General features: G+C 40.8%; 1 non-coding gene across 1 annotated transcript; it reads right to left on the bottom strand.

The window, feature by feature from the left end:
- Positions 1–1,756: 1,756 nt before the first annotated feature.
- On the bottom strand, positions 1,757–1,859 carry LOC131746873 (U6 spliceosomal RNA). Its single transcript, XR_009332692.1, has one exon. It is a non-coding gene; the product is annotated as a U6 spliceosomal RNA (small nuclear RNA).
- Between the last annotated feature and the right edge of the window lie 5,530 nt (positions 1,860–7,389).

Genomic DNA, 7,389 nt, shown 5'->3' on the forward strand with positions numbered 1-7,389 from the left:
TTCCTTCCCTTCATTCCTTTCTTCCTTTCTTGAGTCAGTCTTCAAAGAAGATAATAACTAATCAGTTTTTATCTATCTTTCATCCACCTCCCCAATCCACACACCCATCCATCCATGTTTATCTACCGATTCATTTTAGAAGGAATTTGGAAAGAAAATACATTCACAGAACCTTAGTTTTGAGGGGCCTTTCTTGATGTCCAGACTCTTCATTTTACTGATGAAAAAAACCCATGAGGCTCAGAGAGGAAGTGACTTGCCAAGAGTAACACAGCACATTATGATCAGTGTGGGGACTGGACCTCTCAGGTCTCCTGGTTCCCACCGCCTTTTCTGTGACTGTGATTGCATTTTATCTCAGCAAAGCTGGTGAGCCTGGGTGTGGGGCAGGGGGTCTATCTGGTAGGCAGGTGCTCTGGCCCCAGGTGCCCTCACCCCTCCTCCTATTTCAGCCCATGTGATGGCCTCTGGAGTAGGTGAGTTGGTTGTTAGCGACAGCTCTCTAGTGGGTTGTTTCTGGGGCATCACAGTTAGAAGAGCCACCTACTGCTGAATATTTACTTGGAGCCCTAGGGAGGTCACAAGGAGGAGGTCTGCCAAAGATCCCAGCTACTAAGTGGTGCTGTTGGGAGGCCTCGCCCAGTGTCTTTGCTGTCAGACTGTCACTCCTGGGGTGGAAACCTGTGCTCCTGGGAGCTGGAGGGTCTGGACCCTCTGGCCAGCTGTGACTTCAGTACAATCAATTCCTTTTCCTGACCTTTCACAAGCATGACAGTACTCACCATGCCTCCTTCACGGTGCGCTGAGCACTGTAAAGTGCTGTGTGCATGGAAGATGCTGCGCTCCATGGCTTGACTCTTCTCCTGGGCACAGAAGTGCCAACCCGCTACTGTCTTGTCCTGCCTCAACCTCCCTCCTCCTATCCGAGGGATGAAAAGTGCCCCAAGAGAGCCACCCGGAACCAGGACTGGGCTGAGTGCTGTGGGCAGCTAGTGGGGGTTTAGATGTCTCCTCTTTGATGTGGAGGCTGGAGGATCAGGCAAGGATCCTGCTCTGCAGGGCCAGGATGGTGCCTGAGACAGTCACGTCTTTGTGTGAACCCTGCCCTGCGGCATCCGCCCACAGAAACCTGTTGGCTCAGAACTGTCTCTTGTGGGGAAAAGCAGCCTAGAGGGGATGGGGAAACATGAGCTTGTCCTGTTCATGGCAGAGCTGGGGGCTGGGCTGGGGCTGACACTATGTGATTTAGGAAGCAGACTCAGGAGCCCTGTTAGTGCTAGGGAGCAGACCTGACTTCTAGGCGGCACAGGTGGGAGCCTCTGGAATGTGTGGGAAGGACGTTGTCTCCGGTGGCTGTGTGATTGAGTCCCCACCTACTTCTCTCATCCTGTGCCACCTTGTCCTTTGCTCCCTGCTCTCCAGCCCACACTGGCTATGCTTCATCCTGCCGCAGGGCCTTTGCACACACAGAACCCTGGACTGAGATTTAAAATGTTCAAATATGAAGAAAATTACAGAACATAATTAAGAAGATAAACTGGATCCCCATCTCTGAACAGATATTAACATTTTGTCACTTTTGCTTTAGAACACTCTATTTTTTAAATTGTGGTGAAACCACATTGATTAAATTTGCCATCTTAACCATTTCTAAGTGTACAATTCAGTAGTGTTAAGTATATTTACATTGTTGAGCAACAAATCTCTAGAACTTTTTCATCTTACAAAATTGAAACTCTATACACACTAAACACTAAAGAATATGGAACAGTTCATGAATTTGTGTGTCATCCTTGCACTGGGCCAGGTTCATCTTCTCCATACCATTCTAATTTTAGTCTGTGCCGAAGCCAACACAGAACACTTTTTTTGGGCTGCACCAGGTGGCTTTCGGGATCTTAATTCCCTGACCAGGGATTGAACGCGCACCCCTGGCAATGAAAGCACCGAGTCCTAACCACTGGACCACCAGGAAATTCCCAGAACACTCATTTTTTTAACCATTTGTATCAAAATTCAAAAGATAGAAAAAGTATGCTGTGTCCTCCTTTCCCTGTCCTCCAAGCACCTTGTTCCTCTCAGAAGCCTCTGGTGTTATCGGTTTCTAGAGTATGCTTTCTGAAATATTCAGTGCATGTGCAAACGTGTGTATTACACATGCATATGTATGTGTATATGATGACACTAATATTTACTGTTCTGTCCCTTGCCTTTTTGTTTAAAATAAACCTTTTATTTTAGAATAGTTTTATTGATAGATTTACAGAAAAGTTACAAGGATAGTCCAAAGAGTTCCTGTATACCCTCCATTCAGTTTTCCCCAGTGTTAACATCTTACATTCGTGTGGTCCATGTTTCACTACTAAGGAACCAGCTCTGGTACACTACTATTTACTAAACTCCATGGTTGATTCTAAGTTCCCCAGTTTCCCCCTAAGGTCTCTTTCCTGTTTTCGCCCACCATCCGGGTCACCTCATTGTGTTCAGTTGTCAGGTCTCCTTGGCCTCCTCTGGTCTGTGATGGTTTCTCAGACTTTCCTTGTTTCTGATGGCCTGAACAGTCTTTTAAAAAATATTTATTTATTTATTTGGCTGCGCTGGGTCTTAGTTGCAGCACGCGGGATCTTTGTTGCCACGTGAGAGATCTTCACTGTGGCATGCAGGATCTTTAGTTGTGGCATGCAGGATCTAGTTCCCTGACCAAGGACTGACCCCGGGTCCCCTGCATTAGGAGCTTGGAGTCCTAACCACTGGACCGCCAGGGAAGTCTGAACTTGACAGTATTGAGGAGCATTCACTGGTCAGGTATTTTGTAGAATGTCCCTCAGTTAGGGATTATCTGATGTTTTCTCCATGCCTACACTGGGGTTATGGGTTTTGGAAGGAAGACCACAGAGATGAATTGCTTTCTCATCACTTCACATCGTGGGGGGGGCACATATCACCAATATGACTTCTCACTGTGATGTTCCCTTGATCCTTTGGTTAAGGTTGTGTTTCCAGATTTCTCCACTGTAAAGTTGCTCCCTCCGACCCCTTTTGATATTCTATTCTTTGGAAGGAAGTCAAGATGTGCAGCCCATACTTTAGGAGAGGCAAGTTGAGCTCCACCTCTCTGAGGCGGGTGAGTGTCTACATAAATTCTTTGGAATTCTTTTGCATAGGAGACGTATCTCTTCTCCCCTATTTATTAATTTTTAATCCAGTCACTTATTTGTATCAGTATGGACACACAGATATTATTTTATATTATGGGTTATAATCCAAACGTTTATAGGGATTTTTATCTCTATGGGATGAGAAGATGAGGTTCAGGGAAGGAAGATAGTACTTTTCTTTTCTTTTAAATTAAGGCAAAATTCACATAATATAAAACCAATCATTTTAAAGCGAACAATTCAGTGACATTTAGTTCATTTACAGTGTTATGCAAGCATCACTTCCACCTAGTTCCAAAACATTTTCATCATCCCCCAAGGAAATCTCGTGCCTATTAAACAGTCACTCTCCATTCCCCTTCCCCCCAGGCCCTAGCGACCACCAATCTGTTTTCTGTCTCTATAGATTTGCCTGCTCTGGACTCTTCATATAAATGGAACCATATAACATGTGGCCTTTTGTGTCTTCTTTTTTCACTTAGCATTATGTTTTGTGGTTCACTCATGCTACAATGTGCTCCATTCCCTTTTATGGACGGATAATATGCCTTTGTTTGTACATACTACAATTTGTTTATCTGTTCATCCTTTGCTGGACGTCAGATTGTTTTCCATATGTCCTTTGGCTCTTGTGAATTATGCTGCTATGAACATGTATTTGCTTGCAATTCTTTTGAGTATATACCTAGGAGTGGAATTGATGGGCCATCTTGAGGAACTGCCAAACTGTTTTCCAAAATAGCTGTACCATTTTACATTCCCACCAGCAACACATGAGGTTTCCAATTTCTCCACATCCTTGCCATCACTTGTTATTTTCCATTAAGAAAATAGAGCCATTCTAGTGGGTGTGAAGAGGTACCTCAGTGTGGTTTTGATTTGCATTTTCCTAATGATTTGTGATGTTGAGCGTCTTGTCATGTGCTTATTGGCCACTTGTATATCTTCTTCATCATTTTTTTCCCAAAGATGAGAAGGTTAAAATAAACCATTCATCTATTTCAGCTTTGTTGAGGTATAACTGACATATATAATTGTAAGGTATATGAAGTGTACATCATGGTAATTTGATACACGTATACCTTGTGAAAGGATTTTCCCCCATTTAGGTAATTAATACATCCATTGCCTTATTTATTTATTTATTTACTTATGGTGAAAACGTTTAAGCTCTACTCTCTTAGCAGATTTCAATTATACAATGCATTGTTATCAACTAGAGTCACAATGTTTACATTAGATCCTCAGAACTTATTCATCTTACAGCTGAAAATTTGTAGCTTTTTACCAACTTTTCCCTTTCCCCCACCCCTCAGCCCCTGGCAATCACGTTTCTACTCTCTGTTTCTGAGTTTGACATTTTAAAAAAAGATTTCACGTATGAGTGATACCATGTAGTATTTATCTTTCTCTGTCTGGCTTATTTCACTCGGCATAAATGCCCTCAAGGGCCATCGATGTTGTCCCAAATGGCAGGATTTCCTTTTTTCTCATGGCTGAATAATATTCCACTATACACACACACACACACACACACACACACACACACACACACACACACGCCACATCTTTTTTTAAAAAAAATATCTTTGTTGGAGTATAATTGCTTTACAATGGTGTGTTACTTTCTGCTTTAGAACAAAGTGAATCAGCTGTAATATATATATATATCTGTTCCTCCCTCTTGCGTCTCCCTCCCATCCTCCCTCTCCCACCCCTCTAGGTGGTCGCGAAGCACCGAGCTGATCTCCCTGTGCTATGCAACTTCTTCCCACTATCTAGCTATATTACATTTGGTAGTGTATATATATGTCCATGCCACTCTCTCACTTCATCCCAGCTTACCCTTCCCCCTCCCTGTGTCCTCAAGTCCATTCTCTACATCTGCGTCTTTATTCCTGTCCTGCCCCTAGGTTCTTCAGAACCTTTGTTTTTTTAGATTCCCTATGTATGTGTTAGCATACGGTATTTGTTTTTCTCTTTTTGACTTACTTCACTCTGTATGACAGACTCTAAGTCCATCCACTTCACTACAACTAACTCAATTTCGTTTCCTTTTATGGCTGAGTAATATTCCATTGTATATATGTGCCACATGTTCTTTATCCATTCATCTGTTGATGGACACTTAGGTTGCTTCCATGTCCTGGCTATTGTAAATAGAGCTGCAATGAACATTGTGGTACATGACTCTTTTTGAATTATGGTTTTCTCAGGGATAAGCTTAGTAGTGGGATTGCTGGTATAGTAGTTCTATTTTTGGTTTCTTAAGGAACCTCCATACTGTTCTCCATAGATGCCACATCTTCTTTATCCATTTATTTTATTTTTTATTTTTTTTAACATCTTTATCCATTTATTTTTTGGTGGACACTTAGGTTGTTTCCGTATCTTGGCTATAGTGAATAATGCTGGAATGAACATGGGAGTGTACATATCTCTTTTCTGTCCTGCTTTCATTTCCTTTGGATATATACCCAGAAGTGGGATTGCTGGATCATATGCTGGACCATAAAGTTCCATTTTTTAACTTTTTGAGGAACCACCATACTGTTTCCATGGTGGCTGCACCAATTTATATTCCCAGCAACAGTGTACAAGGGTTCCCTTTTCTCCACATCCTCGCCAACACTTGTTATCTCTTGTCTTTTTGATGATAGCCACTCTAACAGGTTTGAAGTGATATTTTAGTTTTGATTTGCCTTTCCCTGATGATTAGTGATGTTGACCAGTTTTTCATGTGCCTACTGGCTATTCATATGTCTTCTTTGGAAAAATTTCTGTTGTATATATTTTTAATAAATGCCTATTCAAGTACTTTGCCCATATTTAAATTTGGGCTTTCTGTTTATTGTTGATTTGCAACAGTTCTTTATATATTTTGGATACTAGACCCTTATCAGATATCTAATTTGCAAATATTTTATCTGATTCTGTAGGTTGCCTTTTCACCCTCTTGGTAATGTCCTTTGATGCACAAGGGTTTTAAATTTGATGAAGTCCACTTTATTTTTATTTTTGCTGCTTGTTCTTTTGGTGTCATGTCTGAGAATCCATTGCCAAATCTGAGGTCATGAAAATTCACTGCTATGTTACCTTCTAAGAGTTTATGGTTTTAGCTCTTATATTTAAGTCATTGATCCATTTTGAATTAATTTTTGTATATGGTGTGAGGTAGAGGTCCAACTTCATTCTACAGCATGCAGATATCATATAAAATAAACTTCAATTAAAAAAATTTGAAAAACCTCAAAGTTGCAAGAATAGTACAAAAAAGCTTTTTCTTGTAATTCATTTGAGAGTAGGTTGCCAATATGGTGCCCCATTACCCCCCTGATACTTTAGTGTGTATTTCCTACAAACAAGATAGTTCTATAGAACCACAATATAACCATCAAAATCAGGAAATAAACATTGGCTTGTTACTACTGTCTAGTCTTCAGACTCCATTCAAGTTTTCCCAGTGGTCCCAACAATATCTTTTATAGTAAAGGATACAATTCAGAATCATTTAGTATCATGTCTTTTTTCTTTCATTCTGGAAAATTCCTCAGACTTTCCTTAATTTTTAAGATCTTGACATTTTTGAAGATTGCAGGTCAGCTATTTTGTAGCCCATCTCTCAGTTTGGCTTTTTCTGGTGTTTCCTCAAGATTAGACTCAGATTTTGCATATATAGCCAGAATATCACAGAAGCAATGCTGGGGTTCTTCTCAGTGCATCCTGTCAGGTGGTGTGATTTGGATATTTTCCATTACCGATGAAGTGCACTTTGAACCCTTGATTCAGGTGGTGTCAACCACTTTTCCACTTCTCCACTGTCAGGTTATTCTTTTTCTCCTTGGAATTAATACGTGTTTTTTGTGGGGGGGAGGTACTTGGAAACTGTAAATATCCCAATTCTTGTCAAAATTTCAATTTATTAATTTATATCATGATTTCCTATTCTATTTGATGGGTCATAGTATGTTTTTATTTTTTAATAATTTTAGAGCACTTTTAGGTTCACAGCAAAATTGAGTGGAAGGTACAGAGATTTCCCATATGCCTCGTGTCCCCACATACACACATCCTCCCTGACTATCAACATCCTGCACCACAGTGGTGCATTTGTTACAGTTGATGAAACTACACTGACATCATTATCACCCAAAGTCCATAATTTACATTGATATTTACTCTTGGTGTTGTGCAGTCTATGGTTCCAACAAATGTATAATAACATATACCC

This window comes from Kogia breviceps, chromosome 1 (genome assembly GCF_026419965.1).
Source record: "Kogia breviceps isolate mKogBre1 chromosome 1, mKogBre1 haplotype 1, whole genome shotgun sequence".
NCBI classification, from domain to species: Eukaryota; Metazoa; Chordata; class Mammalia; order Artiodactyla; family Physeteridae; genus Kogia; species Kogia breviceps.